General features: G+C 39.9%; 2 long non-coding RNA genes across 2 annotated transcripts in view; one reads left to right on the top strand and one right to left on the bottom strand.

The window, feature by feature from the left end:
• The window catches only part of LOC139076108 (uncharacterized), a 262,266-nt gene that overhangs the window by 209,259 nt on the left and 28,682 nt on the right, over positions 1 to 24,325 (bottom strand). The gene's annotated exons all lie outside the window — the stretch shown is intronic.
• The window catches only part of LOC139076109 (uncharacterized), a 51,193-nt gene continuing 48,759 nt past the window's right edge, over positions 21,892 to 24,325 (top strand). Inside the window, exon 1 of the long non-coding RNA XR_011527382.1 lies at positions 21,892 to 22,223. This is a non-coding gene — a long non-coding RNA (uncharacterized lncRNA). The remainder of the gene's footprint in view (positions 22,224 to 24,325) is intronic.

The following is a 24,325-nucleotide window of genomic DNA, read 5'->3' on the forward strand; positions in this document are numbered from 1 at the left end:
CATTCTCACAGTTTGCACTCATAAATTGGTCTTGTTATAACTCTGCTACAAAGCTACACAAAGAATCACACACCCCAGTAGTACAGTCTGAAGAGCTTGGGGAAGGGTTGTGCCGAAGAGAAGTAATGAAAACAGAGAAGCCAGTCTTGCAAAAATACATTCGTGAAGTTCAACATTTTGCATGATTGTCTTGTAGTAATTAGCAGAAAGCACAGTTGAGGGGACCCTTCCCCCCCCAAAATTATTATAGGCTTAATATTCTTGTACATGCAAACCAGAGGGGGCAGCACCATATCACCTAGCAAAACAACTCACGCTCAACATTCTGATAAGGCCCTCCCAGCCACTCTCTTTAAGAAAAAGGTTCAGCCTCCCTGAGACCTAATGTTTTGAGTTGATAAAAAATTTTGGCTAAATGCCTATTTACAGGCAATGCAAGATCACTATCCTAATATCTAAGGAATTATATGCCCCCTAATAGGAGAGAGATTCTCCATTTTCATTTGAAATAAGGAAATAAATGTCTCCACAGTTTAACAATATCCCAGATCCTGTATCACACAGCAATGTAATTGGCATCCTTGCTTTCGCAATATTGCGCTCAGGGAAGGAAGACATCTTATCTTTTCAGTATGCTTTTGAAGTCCATTTAAAAGTGGAGAACGTAGCTGAAGAGCCACTTAAGGAGAAACCTGAGAGGGGACAGGACTTATAACCATGATTATGCTGTGCTTTCAAGCTGCAAATTTGCCAAATGGAATCTTCACATTAGAAGTGAGGCCCCAACTACACACAGATTGTCATCTGTACCTCTCAGGAGACTAAGGCGTATTGTTATCATGTAGAGGTACACTGTCCTGAATTAATACAAGCTTATTTTCCCCCTGATATAATTTAAGCTAACATAACACACTGGAAAGAACTTAACATCACAGGCTTATAATAAAGTTCATTAATATATTGAAAAAAAACACTAAAATGTTGTACTAGTCCCAACAGACTCTCCCCACAACGGTCTAGCTATCCAATTAGAAACCCCAGAGTTTTTTGTTAATGGCAGGTGGTAGAATTAATTGTTTAAGAACATGAGCTCAGGAGTTAGAATGCCTATGTTCAAATCTGCCTGATAGAACTTTCTGGACTAACAGAAATGTCCTAGATCTGTGTTGTCCAATACCGCAGCTACTAGCCACATTTAGCTATTGGGCATTTGAAATGTGGTGCAGGCATCAGAGGATCTAATTTTTAAATATCTAATTTTAATTAATTTAAATTTACATAGCCTCATGGGGCTAGTGACCACCATAGTGGACAGCACAGTCCTATACCCTGTACTCACCAGCTGTGTGTCTTTGGACATGTAACTTAACTTTTACGTGCCTCAGCTTCCTCACTCCTAGAATAGGGATAAAAATGATACCTCATAAAATTCTTGAGGGGATGGAATAAGGTAAACCATGCAAGGGCCCTAGCACAGAGCCGGGGACCCGGGTCATTCTTCTGCAATGTCTTTTCTTTCATTTCTTCTCTGCATTCCCACAGCGGTCACCTTTGTCAGATTCTTATTGTACTCACATTCTCAAAAATCCTCTTAACTCACCTCCCTCCCCCTGGTGAGTTCAAGCTCCAATCCGCCCCGAAAAATATAATCAATAAAAGTTTTTTAAATACAATTTTTACCATATTACTCTTCTAATATCAAAATCACTTATAACTCCCTAGGACCTTCAACAGAATATGCAGTCTGGCTTTTAAGGCCCTTTATAATCTGACTCCAAGCTGATGTTTCACACAATCTCCCTCTCTCCCCGGATACAATCTACAGTGTTGACCAGATGGAGCAACTTGTTCTTCCTCAGACCAACCATGCACATTTTCACCCCACACCTTCTCGACAATATACTCAACTAAATGCTGCTTTCCTTTTCCCTTATTTCATCATATTCTTCCTTTGAGGCCTATCCCAAACCCCCTCATTCAAGAAGCCAAACCCTCTGAGGCACCTATGAGAAGGATGAGGCATTTAACAAGCCCATATGCTTTATTAGCACGTCATTTTTCATGTGTGCATTTTTTTGATTGCCCTCTAAGAACAAAAGCTCTCTGAAGACAAGGGGTTATGCTTTTGGTGTCTCCCCAAGAGCGCCTAGCCCAGTACATGCATGAGTAAGGGACTCATTACAAATGTGACCAAGAATTGCTGTTACACATGAACACAGACGTTATTCAACTTAAACACTTTGAAAATCTCTGCCAGTTAAACCGCAAAACGTATTTGAAATTCCTATTTTAAAATAACTGCACTTTGAATAAATACCATGGAAAGAAAATCTAGGCAAATATTTATTGATTACTAACCAACGTTTGCCTTAAATAAAACCCTCGATAATTCTCTGCTGTCCTTCTGAATCCTGCTAGAGAAACTTCTCCAAGGATGATTTCAACGTGTCCTTCAATCTCTGTGAGCATGTGCTTTGTTGACAGGCTCAACTCCATCTGCCTCTCTCCCTGAACTCCACCTTCTCTGACCCTCTGGACTCTCCTCTATGCAGCTTCCCTACCCTTGACCCTCCATCACCCTCACAGTCACCCCCACTTTGGAGGACTTTTTCAGCCCTCTGCTCCCCCACCCCTTCAAAGCCTCTAGGAAACCCCATTCCCAACTATTTTCTCCCTGTCCGATGAGATGACTCTTTCAAACCTCCCTTGGCTACCAGAGAGTCGAGAAAAGGGAAAGATGAAGGTAATCAGAGAGAAAATGTCTTGAAAGCTCACTTGGGTCAGAGCTTTAGTCACAGTTTCTGGCATGGAAGAAAGATCTTTGATCTCAGAGATAGTTCTCCACAAAATAACATGCCAGATAAAAGCCAGACAGCTTTTTGTAATTTGCACTCCTTTTTCAGACATTCTCTAATGCTGTGGTTCTCCAGCTTGCAAGTGCATGAGAATCCTCAGGCGTACTTGGTGAAACACTGATTCCTGAGCATCACTGCTAAGGGAATCTAAGGCAGTGAGTCAGGGGCTACCCAGAAACCTGCATTCTAGTGAGTACCCAGCTCCTTCTCTCACAGGGTCAAGACTGACAAATATGGCAGATGCTGTCTCTTCCTCTCTAAGCCAGTCTTCTGTTTCCTCTCTGTACGCCAAGAGAAGAGGAGCAACCAATTGCAGCAAAAAGACTTATATCTCCTGGAAATGACAGACTCTTCCCAACAAGGGTAAGTAGGTAGAGAAGCCGGGGCAGAACAAGGTGATCAGGCACATGAGGCAAAGACTAAAAGGCTATTGGTAACCACAGGTTAAAGCAAATGACAAATGGAGATCCAAGAGGAGAGCTGAGAAATTTTCAGTACAAGCAAAAGGGGAAAAAAGGTAAAAGAATTGCTACCATAAAGTCTACCACGTGTAAAGCATCACGTTTAATTGCAAAATGCCAATTCTTAGAGGGGAAACTCACCACAATTTAACATGAAGTATCTAAGCTGAGTCAGATCAAGTAATATGGTCCAAGACTCATCTAATCAGGTCATTTCCCGAGGTCAAAGAAAGAAGAAAGGGTAATTTCCCAGCCTGGGCTGGGTCCTGCCATAGGAAGCAGGAGGACATAACATTTGCAGAAAATTAGAGGCATTAGCAGGTGAGAGAGAGGGTCCTAATAACAATAGCTAGAGAGGCCACACATTCTTGCACAGACCCTGGACCATCTCTCTTTACACCTTTGTCCCAGCATAATTATTAATATCACCCCCTTTCCTTCCTGAGTTCTGTTTTTGCAGTAAATTATGTAATTACTCTAATAATAGCTAAGAGGCATGTACTAGGCATTGAGCTAAGTGTTCTACTTATGTCATTTAAATCCTAAACACCATAGGGGACCGGAATTAATACTGTCATTACACCCTCATTGAGCTGAGGAATGTGGGAGGCTGTTGGAAGTTATTGGGAGTTAAATTACTTGCCTATGACCACACAGTCAGTAAATGACAAGACTTGAACTCAGGTCAGGAGAGGCAGTTCTCTTAACTAGGATTGGTAAACTGCAGCCCACTGACCAAACCCAGACCACCAGCTACTTTATATGAGCAGAGTTTTCTCGGAAAACAGCCCCCTCTCATCCATTTGCATATTGTCTACAGCAGCTTTCACACCACGAAGGCACAGTTGCACAGTTGCAACAGAGACCCAAACGTGGCTTTTCCACCAGGAATGGCCAGAGGCCAAGGAAAACATGACAAGATAGTAGAATAATTTTTCCAACTTGGACATTTCAGGTATTTGGGGGGGTTTTTTATTTTGTCTTATTTCTTTTTTTTTTATCTTAGGGTTTATAATATATTGAACTATCAATGGTTGCAATAAACACAGTATCCTTACATAACAAAAAAATAGCCAGAAAGTAAAACAGTATTCCAAAAAGCCCACAATAATAGGAGTGTGTCTAAGGAACACCAAAACCAGCTGAAAGAGTTCCCAATGCCCAAAACTTGAACAATTTAAGCTACAAAATAAAGTAGTATTAGATTATAACCCAAAGTATAAAATAAATCTATTTTATGAGTCCATAGTGATATACTCACAGATATATACTATGAGTCTATAGTGATATAAATAATGATGGAATAAATAAACGCAGAGAAAACTCCTGTGCAGAATTCAAAAAAATGTATGTAGATACTCCATCCTAAAGAAGGAAGAGCATCACTCCCCATTCCATAAGTGTAGGCTGCACATAGTGACTTCCTTCCAAAGAGTAAAACATGAAAGAGGTGAGGGGAGAGGAACTTCACAATGGAGTTACCTGGCAAACACCAACTCAAGCAGGTGATCAAGGTTCATATCAACAGTGACAAGTCATGTCACACACACCCTTGATACGACGTGAAGACAATGTTGCTTCACCTCTGTGCTCTTCCACCCCAAAACTTATAACCCTAGTCTAATCATGAGAGAAATATCAGACAAATCCCAACTGAAGGGCAGCCTACAAAATACCTAACAAGTACTCCTCAAAATTTTCAAGGTCATCAAAAGCAAGGAAAGTCTAAGAAACTGCCACAGCCAAGAGAAGCCTAAGGAGACATGACAACTAAATGCAATGTGGTACCCTGGGTGGGATCCTGGGACAGACAAAAGACATCAGGTAAAAACTAAACAAATATTTTAAAAAGTGTGTACTTTAGTTAATAATACTTAACAAAAATGTTTCATTAATTGTGACTAATACTAAGAGGTTAAAACAGGGGAAACTGATGTGGGAGGTATGGGAACTCTGTATTTCCTGCATGATTTTTCTGTACATATAAAATTAAGTTTATTTTTTAAAAAATAATTAAGAGGACAAAAAATAGCACCTACCTTTCTACATTTCAGCTCATAGGAGGATCTGATCTGGAAGACATTTCTTTTCCCTGTGTGGTTTACATACTGTAATTATTTCTAATTTTGTCTGGAAGATGCAAAACTCAGATTTTAAAATCATTCCCACATAAATAATTCAGGCTGTGATTAGTGCCAAAACAGAATAAATTAAACCTGGTGTAGATTACCAAGTAACTCTGAGCAAAATTCTGAAGGGTGATAAGAAAAACAACACTTTTGGGATGCAGGAAACCTTGCTTCATGACATCCTAGAAGATACAACTCAGGCTGCAACAGAGTACACAACTCTGCCTTCTTCGCTTGGGTTTTGGATGAACACAAATAGCGCTAGTGTATCCATTGTTCTTTGAAAATTGATCCTCCTTCTCAGAGAGGAAAACTCTCCAGGAAAGAATACATTCAAACCTACAGACCTTACTGTCTTCTCACTGCTAGAGTGTCTACAGATTTCTCTACAGGTCGCTGGCAAGAGGCATATGACAAACTCTGTTAAGAAAATATGTGACCAGCTCCCCTCTCTCCCAGCCACAATGAATTTCTCTCCATTGATTGAATGGGTTAAATTCCCATAACATACTCTTCTCATCTTTTTATATCACTTAACAAAATTGTAACAAAACGTTTGCCTGTCATTATTCATTGAATGCCCATCTCCCACATTCAACTGAAAGCCTATGAGAACCATGTCTACCTTGCTCACTGCTGTGTTCCTAGAATTCTGTGTACCCAAGTCCTGGCAGATATTAAGTGCTCAATAAATATCTGCCGAATAAATGAAGGGACTTATCTATCACTGGTTACCAGGGTACAGCTCAAGTCTACAGATAACCCCAAATAATTTCAAATCCATGTGCTTCCCCCTGCAGTTCGTTTAATGTGTCTGCTGTGAGGAACATCAAAATCCTGTCTTTGGCTCGTTAGCTAAAGTCAGTGCTAAGTCAGTGTTATAGGTTCAAACAACCCGGTAACGGAAGATAGAAGTGATTAGCATTATCTTCATGTTCAGAGTGTCAGAGAGAAAACATAGAAAGCAAAGCGTTGTACGTGAGCTTCCAACTGCATTACTGATTTCCATTAACAATCTTCCTTGTCCAGAGGCAAATTTCTCCTGGGCCTGGGCTAATTTTTTCAGCCTATGTTACTGCAAGACTATGCTAATTTACATAGCTGTTTAAACCATGATCTTATGTTTTAAATATCTATCTCCCAAATAACACTGTGGCCAGCCTAGAAATGTTTATAAATTATAGAAAACTCAGATTAAGTATGGTGTCATGGAAAAGGTAAGGCTCAGAAGAGCTAATTGGCCTTACCTCTAGCCATTCATCAGCAAACTTTTACTGAATACCTTTAACAGACACTATTCCAGGCACATAGTGCAGTTATAGTCAAATCATTTAAGCAATCTAAACCTCATCGCTAAATTTACATGAAGATGTTAGGTCAGATGTAGAATAAACATATGCGTCCTCTGTCCTGCCTACTCAAAATTCCAGAAAATAACATAAAAGTTACTGGAAAACAAAATAAATCTGTAGCATAGTTTGTTGTTTGGGTACTATTTGCTGGATAAGAAGTTCTGCATTTCAGAAATTCCAGGACTCCTTGAATATAGGATCACATCTAAAGAGATCCAAACCCAGAGAAAAACCACAGATGACAATGTGATGTGCAAGAAGACCGACCAGGAAGTGTATGTGGTTCAGAGGAGGTCTAAATCCAGAGGGAATTAATATAAGGAGGTGCTCACAGAAGACGTTTAAGGCAGAAAGGAATCAGAGGGGTAAATAGATGCTCTCTTATTTTACTCTATCTACTTAGGTATTTCTTAAGTTGATTACAAGGAGAATATGTTTGAGTTATTTTTGTAAATAATACTGAAATGAGCATATTAATAGAACTAAAGGATGACTCATCTCCGCTCTAACTTTCTCTTCTTCTAAAGGTAGAATCACAAGAAAAGTAGAAGTCAATTTCCCAGCACTATTCACCCATCACCCAGAAAAGAGGCAGCAGAGAAAGGGACAATATTCAGGAAGGTTATAAAATACCACCTTTTATAATCAGAATAAGAGACCCTCAGTCCCCCAGTTCAACACACTCCTCTGTTGTTGCTTCTTTACAATTAAAGATCCCCTTTACAATCTGGGCAGGAGAATGTGCAGACTTGCCTCTCTTGCTCCGAGTTTAATTAACCTAAGGAGGGGTCATGGGAATTTTCCCAGGAGAGAGCTGGTTCAGGGCAAGGCATGAAAACATTTCCTGGTCCTCTTCCCATTTCAGAGCACTGCTTTCCAAAGCCTGGCTACACTCAGCCCAGGCAAGCCTCATTTCAATTAACCTCTTTCTCCGATTACAGGTCATCCCCCTCTGTGCATCGCAGATAGCACAGCAGAGGCACACAAGCAAAAGAAAGCTGCTATATGGTAGGAAAATAGAAACTACAGAGAAGGCAGGTGGCAGAGTTATTACCCAAAGTATGAATTTATCCATGGAATATCAAAAGGTCACTTTTCCTAATCTCAGTTCACCAGAGCGTTATAGAACTCCCATCCACTACTGAACCGTTTCAAGTTCACACCCTAAAATAGGCTGGAAGAAGGCTGAGCATAACTGTCTCCAGAATGTCTTTGGTTTTCTGTTAAAGGGCAAGACAATCAAGAATTAAGGCTGGGACAGTTGGTACCTTGTCCCTTTTACCTTCGCATCGTGACTGCAGCTATATTTCAACAACATGGCACAGCTCCTGGGAAATCAAAAATAAAAGGCAGGATTATGAATATAAAACAGGTCTCTACTTTACAATGATAGACCAGGGAGACAGGTGGGGAATGAGGTCGAAGTATTGGTGCCTGAGAGACAGGAAAGTGGAAGTTGAAAGTGCAGGAAAGGCAAAGAAAAGAGACTGAAAAGGCCAAAGAGTGAGATGAGTTTATTGTGTCTTCACTAGCTTGCTCTTGGGGTGAGGGGGGGGCTCAAAGCCCCCAAATAAAACCCTCCTTTGAAGGTGCTGCACACTCAGTCCACATAGGTAATACAAAGATGAGGTCTTTGACTCCTCCCTCCTGAGACACTCTCCTTCCCAGTAAGACTTAGGAACCAGTTATACCCTGCATTCAGTGACCATATAGAAGTATCTCCTGTGTACTCACTTCCTCCAAATAAATGCAAATTCTGAGCCCGGGGATCATATCTCCCTACACAGCACCTACCAAAGAGCTTGGCTCACAGTGTCCATGCAGATGTATATGCATATGTGCATATATATGTATATGCAACAAAATAATGATTGTTGGGTCCCTGTTCTATTCCTCTCTCTGAGTAGGTCCATCTTTCACAGAGAAAGGTAAGGATGAAGGAAAAACACTAAGGAACAGTCTTCTGAAATTGCCCTGAACCCTGCTAACCCATGCCCCCATGCACCAGAAGAACACCCTTTAACCTTTTCTCATTCCATGTCTCCTTAATAGCAACAATGTCAATAAGCAGAACAGGAAGATACAGACACCTACCTGCGCCGACTTAAGTGGAGTCAGTAGGTCAAGGAAGAAGCTACCAGTATCCAGGGGTTTAAAACAACAGTCTTGACACAACCCTTTTGTTTATAACTCAAACGATTTCCTGCAAGAGCTCATTCTTGGTTTTGCATTATTTACTCTACCCCAGACCTTTCCCACAAGGTAGGGCTAATTAAACCATGCTTAGCTCCTCTTGCAAGTTTGATTTTCTCATTTGGGTGTCATCTTTCTCAATATAATGTCATTATCATTTGGTGGGGTTCTTGCTGACAGGGCAGCCAACAGAGCAACACTGTGCCCAGTGCAGCCTGGACGGAAATCTTTAACTCTGCTTGGTCACATTCCTACTACATCCTTGTCCCTCCCTCTCTCTGCTCTTGTGGTTGGTTCTGTTCTACATCTTTCTCTCCTTGCCTCGTCCTTGCTTCTGTACTCTATGTGGCTGACCAATACAGTGGCTCTTGAATTTACTAATTTTGTTTGTGCTAATTTTTATTTCTACCATCTCACTTTGATTCTTCCCCTCCCACACAAAAGATCCCCCTCTAAGCAATATTTTCCAAAATGATAATAAGTATTACAATTAGCATATTGTTAGAACAACTACAGTTTATTGAGTACTTCCTTTGTATCTGGCACCATACTAGATGGTTTATTTGCCTTCCTTATACTATTTAATCTTCAAAACAGCCACATGAGGAGAGCCTTATTATTGTCTCCATTGGAAAGAAGAGAAAAGTGGAGTTCAGAAAGATCACTTTCCCATCATCTGTCTGACTCCAAGACCAGAGTTCTTAACCAATACTACACTGCCCATAGCAACCATAGGTCCAGCATTTTGTATATTTTTCTTCCTTTTCAACAAAAGCATTTCATCAAATGTATATATTATGGACTGCATGTTTGTGTTCCTCCAAAATTCACATGTTGAAACCCTAAACCCCAGTTGGATGGTATTTGGAGATGGAGCTATGGGAGGTAATTAAGTCATGAGGGTGGGGCCCTCATTATGGGATTAGTGCCCTTCTAAGAAGAGATAAGAGAGAGCCTGCATCCTCTCTTTGCTCTTCACCTTGTGAGGGCACAGCAAGAAGACAGCCATTTGCTAACCAAGAAGAGGGCTCTCACCAGGAACCTAATCAGTTGGCATCTTGATCTCAGACTTCCTACCTCCAGAACTGTGAAAATAAATGCTTGCTGTTTAAGCCACTCAGTCTATGGTATTTTTGTTATAGCATCACATACTGACTAAGACAGTATATGTAGAAGAAAATGTAGAAGAAATTTAACTTTAAAACCTTTGGAAGACTGTTTATATAAACATACAAAAATATGAGAATGATTTTTTAACATATCTTGACCTATGGTTTTAAAAATGTAGTTACCATAGGCTAGGATGGGCAGAAAAATTGCAGTATATAGGAGGACTTCAAGAATTATTTGTTTGTTCATTTATGCATGGCTTCAATCTAGAGTAGCTCATGTTCCATAGTTTCTGAGATTCATAGTAATTGTTTTTTTAAGATTGGCACCTCAGCTAACATCTGTTGACAACCATCTTTTATTCTTTTGCTTTTTCTTCTTCTTCTCCCTAAAGCCCCCCAGTACAGTTGTATATCCTAGTTGTAGGTCCTTCTGGTTGTGCTATGTGGGGCACCACCTCAGCATGGCTTGATGAACAGTACCATGTCTGCATCCAGGATCTGAACTAGTGAAACCCCGGGCCACCAAAGCTGAGCACATCAGCTTAACCACTCAGCCACAGGGCTGGCCCCCATACTAATTTTTTCCTACCAACAGGATTAGCTTTATTTATGGACACATATCACCTAGCAGTATTCACAGAATGGGGACAGGAAGGCTTCCAATACACAAATACCAAAATTCCTCCCCATTTTAACACCTAAGATTCCACCATTTGGGGTTAATTCTTTTGGGCTAAGTTGTGTTCTCTTGCTAGATCCTCTTTTAAAATAAGTTTATTCACTGGGGAAAATAACATTAAGTCACTAATAGCTTAAAGTGAATAAATATTCCAAATGCTTCCTGACAAAATGATCTAGAACAAAAGAAATGAGCAGTGTTAATTCCTTGGGAAGAGAGGGAGAGCCTTGAAATGGAGGAGGTCACCCAAAGAGGATGGCAGATCAGTCGAGACAAATATTTCCTCATTGTCTCAGCCTGGATCAGTCCTGCTTTCTAGTGTGAAACAGCTCAGCTGTGCTTTGTAGGAGGGGGTTTCATATACTGAAAGAAAACTGGTCACGATCCTAGCCATTGAGGCCTACTTGGCCCTGTTGTAATAAATCAAAGAAATAAAATGGAAAGATTGTACAGAAAAATGGTATGTTTGATCAATTCCAGCTGGCCAAGTGAGAGCCACAACTGTAATAAACTTGATTTAAAGGCAGAAGCATCCAAGTATCATTTTTGTTGAGTCAAAATGATGAGCTGCTTTTGTCTTAATTGAAATTATACATGCTTTTTTATTCATAAAACTCCAGTAACAATTCTAATGGCCAAAGTCTTTAATCATGAAATTATTTGCCTTTCAGAATTGACAATTAGACCGTTATATTAAAAATGCCACCTCTTTTCTCCATCAGAGTTGAGTGCTGCTATTTAACCTCAATCTTTTACAAAATATACCGAGTATTTTGTAAGTTTGAAAGGAGGGAGAAAACTTTGAGAAGTCTTTTTTTTCTCCTTAGCTTCTTAAAATCAGTTTATTTTTTAAAGACACCTCAAGACCGTATTTCACTAAATTATTTCTGAGCGTAATGTTCAAAAATATTAGATACCCAAAGGGCTCAGAAAATCAAATGTGTTCTTTCCTGTTCTAGAGCTAACATCCATCAACTAAAGTTATCACTATTGTTTGAACTAAAGTCATTGAAACTGAAAATTAAAGTTAAATATCAACAAATTCCATTAGTCAGGACCGTTCAATCTTTAGTAGCTCAACAATTTAAATTCCTCCCTAAACATAAACAATACTTCTGGACAAGGCATTACACCTTAACGAAAATCAGAATCCTGCTTTTTAAAAATGTCTTGATTATCTGCCATGCGCACTTCTTACATCTTTGGGAGAGGAAGTTAATTGAAGTGACATATGAAAAAACTACTTTGAAAATGCTACCCAAACATATGGTAATGCTACTTTTTATAAAATTCACCATAAATTCTTTTACTTCTACTTTTTAAAATATCCAATTACAGTGTCTGAAATGCCTTGATATTATTGAATAGTAGACTGCTACACATTCTGCAATCACATAGTGGCATCAACATATCTTCACTGATCCCTGAAAAACGTTTCTAGGAATTAATGTATTTCCTGACCCTGTATTGAAATCTATTATAGTTTTTGACGTAATTATCTTTCTTCATTAAAATCTTAACTGTCAGGAAACAGAGCTGAAAAGTGTAAGGAGAGGCCAGAAAGTTTTTTTAAAAAATTCATAGAAGACAGGAAACGGCTAATATTATTAAGTGATCATTATGTTCTGAGCCCTTTACACATTAAGACCCACAAATTAAAGATAAGGAAACTGAGGCATAACGAGGATAAGTAACTTCCACAAGTTCATACAGCTAGTAAATGGACACAGGCATGTTATTAACAGGTGATATAGGACAATTAAGTAATATTAACTATATTTGCAATTAACAAAGACAACCATATTTCCCCCTTGATTCCTCTGGCAATAGACAATATACTTATTCACAGTAAGTCATAGAATGGCATTAATTCTGTTGAAACTGGCAGAGAGGATATAACTTTGTGAGATCCTCGATGAGATAAACATTTCTGAGCTGAACAAAGGAGAAACAAATGTTTCCCCCAAAACACAAAGTTCCACGGAATCTCTAAACTAAAGTCTCAGGACATAATGTTGAAACATCATCCTCAATGATCAAGGATGACAACTGACACAGCTTGGATATTCTGAAAGAAATTAATTACACATTACATGAGTTATTTTGTTTTATTCTGAGGTGGCCAAGATGGAGCAATAAAGACCAGGTCTAACTTCCCACCTAAAACAACTAGAAAACTGGACAAAATATATAAAACAACAGTTTTCAGACAGTGGATAATAGGAATGCAGAACTGTGATCCCTGAGAGAAGGGAAACAAATGAGGTGGTCTTATGATTGCCCTCGCTTTCTGACAAGAGGCAGATTACTGTCCACAGTAACTGAGCAGTTACAGGGGATCCCAATGAGACACAGAGGTCTCACTGAATTGATGAAACAAAGGTTGTAGTTCAGGGTATTTGAAGGGGCTGTAGGTTGCAGGGACGAGTTCTAGAGAAGAGTGTTACACAGAAAAATAGAGCTTCAGGAGTGTGCATAGAGATAACCTGGAATCTCTACAGATCATGCATATATGTAGAGTAAAACTCCATGAGATAAGGTCATGAGCAATGAGAGGTCTATGAGCCAATTTTTTTCCAGGTTCACACAGATCTGGGAACCATTCAAATTCCCAACAACCAGTGTGGAGAATTCTCATTGATCACTTGGAGCATTCAGAAGGGGCCCCAAAAAGGGCCACAGTAGTGGAACTAAAAGTAGTGGAACTAACCACAAGAAATAGTAGAAGTAAATTATCACTAAGTAAAGACTTCACTACTCCAACCTAACAAATCTTTGAAATAAGACTTGGAAAGATCAAACTGATCCACAGGCAACTTAACTCTCTCTCAGAATAAAGCCCAACACTTAAATGAAGACAACAAAATCCAGACTCTCAACAACTCAAACATGCAATGTCTGGCAGTCAATGAAAATTACTAGACAGTCAAGAAGTAGGCAAATGTGACTCATAAATTAATCAATCGAAACAGACACAGAAATTATAAACATTATAATATTAGAAGACAAGGATGTGAAAACAGGAATTATATCTGTGTTCAAGTATTTAAGGGAAAACATGAACATAGCGAGAAGAGAAATGAGAGACATTTTTTAAATCCAGAAAACTAACTTCTAGAGTGGAAAATATGTTAGCGAAAGAAAAATTCACTGGGTAACATGAACAGCAGATAAGACACTGCTAAAGCAATGCTTGGTGAGATTGAAAACAAAGCAAAACAAACCAGCCACAAATGAAGCACAGAGGGAAAAAAAAAGACTGAAAATAATGAATAGAGCATCAGTGACCTGTGGGACAGTATCAAGCAGCCTTATATATGTGTAATTGGAGTCTCAGACTGGGGACGGAGCAGATGTAATATTTAAAACAATAATGACCCAAAATTTCCAAATTTGAATATTATAAATTCAGAGAGCCAAGAAACTCAAACTCCATATGGATAAATATAAAGAAAAACACACCAAGACCCATCATCACCAAATAGCTGAAAACCAGTGATAGAGAGGAAACCTTAAAATTAGTCAGAGGGAAAAAATACAGAACATACAGAAGAACAAAGATACGAATAAGCAAGACTCTTCATCAGAAAATGCATCCGCTAGAAGAAAACAGACCAACATCTTTGAAGTGCTGAGAGAAACTGTCAACTTGGAGTTCTATACTCAATTAAAATATCTTTCAAAAATGAAGGGGAAATATAGTCCTTTTAAGACAAACCAAAGCTGAGAGAATTCATTATTAGCCAACCTACTCTCCAAAAAATATTGAAGTTCTTTGAGTGGATATAAAATCATACCAGATAGAAACTTGGATCTACACAATGAAATGAAGAGTTCCAGACATGGTAAATACATTAATAAGTGTAAAAGGCTGAATATGTTTGTCATAAATATGTGAAAATAAAGAGTGAGAGCAAGAGTCTTGCTCTGTTTTTGTGCGGAGAGGCCCAATAGACAGAAGCTTCTTTCTTAAATGAAAAGCACTCCTTGAAAAGATTGAAGTGAGTTATTTACATGCCAGAGGGAATTATTTACTAAGTCATCTTAATATCAAACTTTTACAATCTACTGAGAAAGCTACAGTTTTATTTGGATTACTGAAAGAGGAAACAGTAAGGCTTTCTGTCGAGAAGAGCAAATGGCGGGTGAGTTTGTAGGCATGCGCACATATGTATGTACAAGGCTCAGGGAAGGGTCTTAAATAATCACAGGTCAGTAGGAAGGCTTTGGGTTAGAGTAATTGAGTGACAGGAACAAGAGGGACCCAGGAAAGTAATGAGAAAAGATGACAAATGCAGTTACTTTATAATTTAGTCATGGCCACTGGTGATAGCTGAACTCACCCAGTCAGACACAGATGAATTATATAGTGTGTGGGAACTCTGCACTCTATAACCAAGAAGTGTGAAAGGAAAGCCCAAGAGGGTCAAAACGACACGGATTTTATCAGAATGTTTTACAAAGCCTACTCAGAGTTAGTCAAACTGTGAGGTTTGAGGGCCCAGTCCTCCAGACTGCCAAGTAAGCCTAAGATTTCCGACACGAACCACAGAGAGTTAGGGTTCAATTACAAAGTTAGAGGGAAGAGTCCACACAAGACCCTTACTTCCGACACTAACTGTACATTCAAGGGGTTCGTGAAAATCACCCTGAGGTTCAATAATTGGGTAGGACTCACAGAACCCACTGAAAGCTATTATACTCATGGCTATGTATTTATTATAGGGAAAGGATACAAATTAAAACGAGCGAAAGGGAAAGGCTCATAGGGTGGAGTCTGGGAAGGTACCAAATATGACGCTTCCACTATCCTCGGGATGTGTTGCCCTCTAGGCATCAGTAGGTGACAATATGCATGAAGTGTTGCCAAACTAGGGAAGCTCACCTGGATCTTAGTATTCAAAGTTTTATTGGGGCTTGTATAGATTCCTAGGGCTGCCCTAACAAAATACCACAAATATTGTTGTATTGTAAGCCATTTTAGGTGGCTCAAAATGACAGAAACTTATTCTCTCACTGTTCTGGAGGCTGGAAGTCTGACATCAAGGTGTTAACAGGGCCAGGCTCCCTCTGAGTCCTGTAGGGATAATCCTTCCTTGCCTCTTCTAGCTGCTGGCATTTTCAGGCATTCCTTGGCTTATGGATAGATGCATCATTCCGGTCTCTGTCATCACACAGCTATCACCCCTTTGTGTCTCCCTCTTGTTCATATAATGATACCAGTCACGTCACACACTAAATGACCTCATCTTAACTGATTACATTGGCCATGACCTTATTTCCAAATAAGGCCACATTCTGTGGTACTAGGGGATAGAACTTCAACATCTCTTTTTTGGAGGCACACAGTTCAATCCATAACAGGGCTCCACTATACAGGCCTGAATGATTGATTGATTGCCCATGTGGTTAATCTCCGCTTCCAGGTTGACAGTGACCCAAAGCCCTCATCCTAAATCCCATGGTTAGCCTTTCTGGTGTGGTGAGTCCTTACCTCATGACTATTGGGTGTGGTCATCCTCTGCTCTAAACAAAGACGCTCCTACCATGCATGACATAGATTACCTCCCAGAAGGATGAAAGCCAGAGGTCTCTTTGGGCAAAGGCCAAATTCTTTACTACATAAAACCTTAAAGATTTGCCAGTGATCTGTGTTAAATCACTAAATAAAGAGATAAGAGATCTAGTTTTATGGAATACCAGAAGTCGAGAAGAACACAATAGATATGTACAGATAATTAAGATACAATATTACTTAGAGTAGACCTGGCAACACAGAAATGATACACCAGCTTACTCAGTCAAGTAAGCTTAAAAATCAGTGAATCTGTAACCAAAATTTGTAATGGTTAATTAGAATTATTTTGAGAAATGCATGCTAGAAATAATTTCGTTGTTTAAAAAGTACCAAGAAGATAGCAGCAAAGTCAGAGTGAAAAAAAATTATTCCTGCATATTCTGTTTGAGGAAAACTTTTCTAGTTATTTTTCTAGCAATTACTGTGACATTCATACAACAAAATAAATATTTTTTACAAACATCTTACATTCACATTTCACAATCATCAGTATCACAAATTGGTTTGGGACCCTAAGAAGCCATCCTGAACTCAACATCTCTGAAAAACAAAACTACTCTGAATTTGGGGTACAATCTCCTGATTCAAAGAGAGGGGGCAGGTGTTGATAGTATTGGCACTTATGACTGTGTCCCAAATATAATCAGGAAATTGTTCAAGTATTTTAAAGGAAAGAAAAAAGCAGAATAGTACCTTCAGAATTTGGGATCCAAAACAAATAGTTGTCTATTTGAAGGAATCTGTACAGAATTTTCCTTGAGAATGAAGAATACATTGTTAAATTTACATGAGGTCAACCATATTCCAGCAGAATCCACAGAAATTCAATTAAATAGGTGAGGTGATGAGTTATGTCTTTAACTTTGGCAATGCAAATTTGACCAGGAAAATCACTGTCCAGAAATTAGGTTTGAGATTTCCTTCAGAAAGGCAAATGGATCTAGAAATACTCCAAATCTCTATTCTGCCCTATTCCCACATCCTGAATCTTACTGAGTTCTCTGAATACTATTAAACCTGCCCACTCATCCCTTAATAACAAGCAATTCTGTACTGCCCAGTTACATGAGAAGAAACACACATCTAACATTAAATGAATATGACCTATTTCCAGTTCAGCAAATTTGGGGATCTCAAGCCACAAGCAAGCTGAATCCTTTAATAATAGAGTAAAAAAATCAGAAAAATTAAGAGCTTTTGTCTGTCTTTAACTTGCCTACTCTTACTAGATGTCTAAATGCCCTTTGCCCGGCAACTTCCTTTTCATCTCTTAGGTCACAACCAAGAAGTCACTCCCTCCAGGTACCTTCTCTGATTCATGTGTCAAACCTCACTCCTCACAGCATCCTGTGCTCCCCTCCTCCCCACAGCACTCCTTCCATAGGGCTGCCTATCTGCATTGTAATTGCCTGTGTTCTTATCTCCCCATTGGACACGAAACTGGGTAAGGCAGAGGATAGGCTAAGCTGATCCCCATGCGTCTTCAGTACCTAACACTTGCCTTAGTTCATTGGGGCTGGTTTAGAAGAATATAGACTGAGGGCTTATAAACAACAGAAATTTACTTCTCACAGTCCTGGAGGCTGGGAAGTGCAAAATCAAGGCACAAGCAGAGTCAGTGTCTGGTGAGAGCCCGCTTCCTGGTTCATAGACAGTTGTCTTCTCACTGTGTCCCCCATGACTGAAGGGTTGAGGGAACTCTCTGAGGTCTCTTTTGTAAGGACATTAATCCTATTTATGAGGTCTCTACCTTTATGACAATTACATCTCAAAAGCCCTCCCTCCTAATACCATCACGTTGGGGGTTAGGATTTCAACGTATGAATTTGGGCGAGACATAAACATTCAGTCCATCTCAGTACTCAAGATTTGTTTGTAGAATTAGATAGAAGAGTATGAAAGAAGTGGAATGGAATGGCATAGCAAGGCATGGCAAGTCGTGGAGTAGAATGGGATGACTATAGTCCCACAGGTACTCCTCTTAGCAATTTTACTCCCCAGAACTGAACACCTTAACCTATGAAGAGTGACTTGGGCAAAGAAGTGGTTGCATCAGAACCAGCTAACAATAGGTAAGATGTCTGATTACATCAGATGTGAAGTAATGATGTCATCAACCACGCAACATGGAAAACAAACAAGTTCAAGAACGATATTGCTCCTGCCAGACATGGTTGACTGGGAGCAGGACTCAGATAAACAATTCCTTTGGTTTACTCAGGTAATCGGGCATTCGTTTCCTTTACATCAAAAGCATGTCTCAGACCCTCTTACTGTCTACCTACTTCCCAAGATTATACGGTTTAGCACCTTCATGCATTTTTACCTTCCCCGAAGTACATCAGCTCGTCACACAACCTAGACAGAGAATCACTCATCCAGTCTACAATTACTGAATTTGTACAGTGTGAGAGGTCCCTTCCTATTGTGAGATATAATTTCACTACTCAGAGCACAGACTCTTGAGTTTGAAGGAAATGGGTTTGAATGCTTTTTCCAGCACTGACTAGCTCAGTATCCCTAAAGCAATTACTGCAACTCTCTGCACCTCAGTTTTCTCATCTATAACATGGGACTAAAAACACCTCATGGACAGGGCAACAATACATTTTTGGGCATATTGCGCAAAGCTGTCATAGAGGAATGGGGAAGAACAAATGAAATGCCAAGTGCCTGATGTCAAGTTAGCACTCTCAAGTGTTGCTGATATGATCATGCCAAGATGAGTCAGAAATGGATCCCGCCCTCCAGGAGCTTCCTGTCTAGAATGGGAAATGATGCACGTGTAGATAGAAAGTAAAGCACAGAAGACAATTGTTCAGGGCAGACAAAGGATAACTGAACTGGGGAAGAAGATGACTGCTCCAGCTAGGAAGAGCGCATGGCAACTTCTCATTCGCCACGTGAAACATTCTGAAACATGTCGTATTAAAAGAAGGTAAGTGTCAGCTTGATTTAAAATCAAAGGTCAAAATCTAAGAAGCCAAAATTAATCATTGTGAATCTCCACATTCAGCACAAAGTTCTTCATAATGCAGATGCGTGAGTACTGTAAGTCACGTTCTGATGTCCATGAAACAGCTACATATGCAGCAAAAGCGGTTCAGAACTGTATTCAGATACGGTTTGGTTAAAACTTAATTCATTCTTTTCAAGGCCCATCATGTGCCTGACTTGCTGTGTAAACTCTTCACCGATCAGAACTGGTAATCTCATAATCAACTTTTCCCCAGTAGAGGATTGTGAGGACACAAGAAGTCAGGATGGTCAGCTTAGAAATGTCACTGCCTAATCCAGCTTTGGAACAACATTCTCAACTCCCCTCAGAGAAGAATTCTGATTAATAACAGCAGGGCACACTGTGAACCCAAGGACAAAGTGTGGCTTTAAGCTCTAGCCCAAGGAGTAAGGCTCCTTAGGGTTTTTATACATGGGTTTAAGACTTATTTCAGCAGAAGATGGAAGGATATTGCTCTATTTTCATTCTCCTCAGCATGTAGCTTCTTATGCATTACTAAAATATATGTAACAGTTCTAATTCCATGACAAAAATATTCCATACAGCAACTGCTCTTAATAATACGCTTATGGTTGACTGTTTCTTTACCTGATAATTACCAGATCATTAGAGCAAATAATATATCCTTGTGGGATAAACTTATGGCAGTAATTTCAGAGAAAAGAATAGGAATGTGCTCTTAAAGTCACCAGTAGGCAATATGTAGAATTAGCGATCGAAGGAAATGAATATAAATGTACTTTTAAAAAGCAAACAGCAGTACAATAACATATCTAGCTAATTCTGGATCATGAAATCAGAAGGGAAATGGCTAGAAAGAACTGGTCCAACCCCATTCTTTCACAGGTGCAGACGAGGAGGCCAGCAGATTCAAAGGCGCACAACAGGCCGACAGAACTAACGTAAGCAGCGTCAGCACTAGAAGCGGTTTCTCCCCCCTCATGGCAAAGCTTTTCCTTTTTATCACAGAAACCTCTAAATGCAACACAGATTTGATTTGTAATATATTGATTAACTGAAATATTTAGGAAATTCAGAGAGCTAGTTAATTAGGTTTTCTATTAAGCTGGGTTTGGACCAAAAACTAATCTTTCTGACTCACAATATTACAGTGGCTAGAGAGTCCGGATCTAGCACACCAAGTCTCTCTTACCCTGGTTCCAGGCAGTGACCTCAGCCACCACTCCACCTGGTTCATTCCTCCTCATCCTTCAGATGGCAATTTAAACACCCTTCCTCGGCCAGGCCTTTCCTACATTCCAGGGTAGGCAAGCTCTCCCAACTGTGTGGGAGCTCTCCTAGAGCTCTCTCTACCTGCCATGGTGAAATCGCATCACATTTATAATTATTCATTTAATACTTGGTTTTCCCCTCTAGATCAGTTCTCAAACCTGAGCATGCATCAGAATACCCTGGAGGGCTTGTTAAAATACAGATTGCTGGGCCCCACCTCTAGAGTTTCTGATTCCAGTGTGGGACGTGTCCTGAGAATTTGCATTTCTTTTATTTTCTTTTTTTTTGAGGAAGGTTAGCCCTGAGCTAACATCTGCTGCCAATCCTCCTCTTTTTTTGCTGAGGAAGACTGGCCCTCAGCTAACATCCCTGCCCACCTTCCTCTACTTTTATATGTAGGAGGCGTACCAAAGTATGGCTTGCCAAGTGGTGCCATGTCCGCACCCGGGATCCCACCTGGTGAACTCCAGGCCACCGAAGCAGAACGTGCGAACTTAACCGCTGCGCCACCAGGCCCACCCAGAGAATTTGCATTTCTAACAAGTTCCCGCATGATACTGATGGTACAGAGACCACACTTTAAGCTAGACTATAAGATCCATGGAGGCAGGAGCTGGGTTTGTCTTATTCATTGTTCTATTCCCAGTGCTAGCACAGTGCCTGGCACAGTAGGAAAAAAGATTTGGGAAGTGAACAATTTTCTTCTCTAGGGCAAAAAGTTATCACTTCAAAAATCGAGGGTGTAACATCAGGGGAAGCCTGATGAAGGTAGACAGGAACTCTCTGGAGCATTGTTGCAATTTTTCTGTAAGTCTAAAATTATTTCTAAATAAAACTTTATATATATATATATGTATTCTAAATAAAACTTTATATATATATATGTATACACACACACACATATTCATACACACACGCACGTCAATGAGCAACAACAATAACCACCTTAGGGTGAATCAGGCATGACCTTGTCTGGTGAGGGCCTGGATGTTTCCTTTTTCATTCAGTTTCCATTAGAAATTGATAGCTTTTCTTAGGCTTCTCCTCTCGCTGGAGAAAGCAGCCCACAGTCAAGGGCTGGATAATGAAGCATTTAGGGTTGGCTGGCTTCTGGTAAACAGCTGCATCAGTCCTTTACCTGTAACTGTGGCAGATCCCTCTGACTTCAACTCCCCTGGACTAAATGAAGAGCAGATGTGCACCTGGATGATGCTTTCCATTATTCAATGGAAGTGTCATAATCACCAGCAAATGACTTCCCAAGTGCCCTTTCTGAGCATGCAGGACCTATCCTTATGCAAAAGCTGAGACAGCAACCACCTGTTGGATGATTTACAGGCTCTAAGAAGGCCCCTCAGCCCTCAAATATTCCCACCCCAACCTGCCACTGGGCTGGGATTTCCACCAAGAGAGAAATAACCCTCAGCTTTCAAGCCTTGCCTCTCCACAAGACCTCTGTGAAAATGTCAACATGGCAACACGTTCAAACATTATCCATCATTTTGGCTCCAGATGGAATTAATTTATCAGACTACTTTCTACTATGACAGCCAGCCTCAGGAGCCATGAAGAAGCTGTGTTTGGAAAAGGGGACTGCAAGAAGCAGATTGGGGTATGAACCTCAGGGCAGGGGATGCATGGGGACTGAGTTCCTGAGGGAGAAGCCTGCAAAGTTCCTAAAAGGGAGGAAACAGCTAAATGATGGACACGTGGTTGATGGCCAGCCTGGGACTCACCACTATTTTCGGTGGATCTCATACAAAAAACAAATATGATCCTTGCTATCTCAGTCCATTTGGGTTGCTCTAACAAAATACCACAGACTGGGTGGCTTGCACACAACATAAATTTATTTCTTACAGTTCTAAAGGCTGGAAGTCTGAGATCAGGCTTCCAGCATGGTCGGGTTCCTTGTCCCATACACCACCTTCTGTTCTTTGCTACTCTACCCAGAATGAAATGGGTCAGTATTGACAATGCTAAAAGCGCGATCTGTCCAAACCTAATTGTCTCCCCGTGGCTGTAGGTCCTTTGGAGAGTCACTAACCCTTGCTAAGCCTTGGTTTCCTTGCCTAGAAAGTGGGGCTCCTGCTCCACAGTAAACACCACTGCAGCATTAGCTGTTGTTAACATTATTATTTTCTTTTCATGCCTAAAATTACTTCCTTTCAAAATCTTACTAATGGCAACAAATAGTAGGACCTTGAGGGCATTAAGCTAAGAGGAATAAGTCAAACAGAGAAAGAGAAATACTATATGATCTCACTAATATGTGGAATCTAAAAAGGCCAAACTCATGGAAATAGAGAGAATGATGGTACCAGGACTGGAGGGTGGAGGAAATGGAGAGACGTTGGTCAAAGGGTATAAACTTTCAGTCAGAAGATGTGTAAGCTCTGGGGATCTAATGTCCAGCATGGTGCTCATAGCTAATAATACTGTGTTATATACTGGCAAGTTGCTGAGAGTAGATCTGAAACATTCTCGCCACAAAAAAAAAAAAAAAAAAGGTAATTATGTGCCATGATGGAATGTTAGCTCACCTATGGTGATCATCATTCTGCAACATATAAATGTATCAAATCAACATGCTGTATACCATAAGCTTACACAATGTTGTATATCAATTACATCTCAATAAAGCCGGAAAAACACATTACTTCCTTTCAGCTTCATTCATTCCTTAGTTTCATTCAAAAACTTATTACTGTTCTGGAAATGAAGGATAGAGTGATAAATAAGGAAGAAAAGACCTGTGACCTCAGGGATAGTGGGGCAAACAGTGAACAAACAAGTAAAAATCAGTAAAACATGGTCCTTACAGGTGGTGATGCACGCTAGGAAGAAAATAAACAGAATACATGATGAACATTAACCCTGAAGGAGGGCACTTTAAGAAAGGCGGTTAGGGAAGCCTCTCTAAGGAGCTGACCTTTGTGCTGAAATGTGATTGTCAAGCGACCGGTCATATAAAGAGTCTAGGAAAGGGCATGTCAGGCGGAGGGATATGATAGTACAGAAGTCAAGAGGGGCAAATGAGCTTGGCTCGTTGAGGAATAGAAGGAAGACCAACTTGACTGGGCTTGGTGAGAAAGTAGGAAATTGATGCGAGGGCAGGTTGAAAGGTAGAAGGAAGCCAGAGGATGTAAGTTTTTGGTTCTGGTTAAAAGTTTGAGCACCATTCAAAGTACAAAGATAAGATACTGAAAAAATTTAAGTAGGGAAGTGACGTAATCCGATTTTTTTGAAATCACTTTGGCTGTTTGTAGAAAATGAAGAGTAGGCAAGAATAAAAGTTCAGAGATCAGTTAAAATGTTTTACAATAGCCAGATGAGATATGAGGATGACACTTACTAGAGAAACAAGAGGGAAGGTTGTAAGTGGAAAAACTTACAATGCATTCAGGAGATTAAACCCAAATGACTTGGATTCAATGAGGTATGAGAGAAAGAGAAAAACTCAGTTAGGTCCTGGAACCTACCATGTTGGTTTGAGAAACTAGGTAAAGAAGACACAGAGAAAAGCAGATTTATAAAGAAAAAAAAATTACAACTCTGTTTCACACATAGAACTTTGAGATCCCTATGAAACGTTCAAGTTGAGATGCCTTGTAGAACATTAGATATAAAAATCTAGAGCTAAGAGCAGACTGGGTCAAAGACAAACACATGTGAACCATCAGAATTCAGATGTTTTTAAAGCCAGCAGACTAG

The sequence above is a fragment of the Equus przewalskii genome, chromosome 15 (genome assembly GCF_037783145.1).
Source record: "Equus przewalskii isolate Varuska chromosome 15, EquPr2, whole genome shotgun sequence".
In the NCBI taxonomy this organism is placed as follows: Eukaryota; Metazoa; Chordata; class Mammalia; order Perissodactyla; family Equidae; genus Equus; species Equus przewalskii.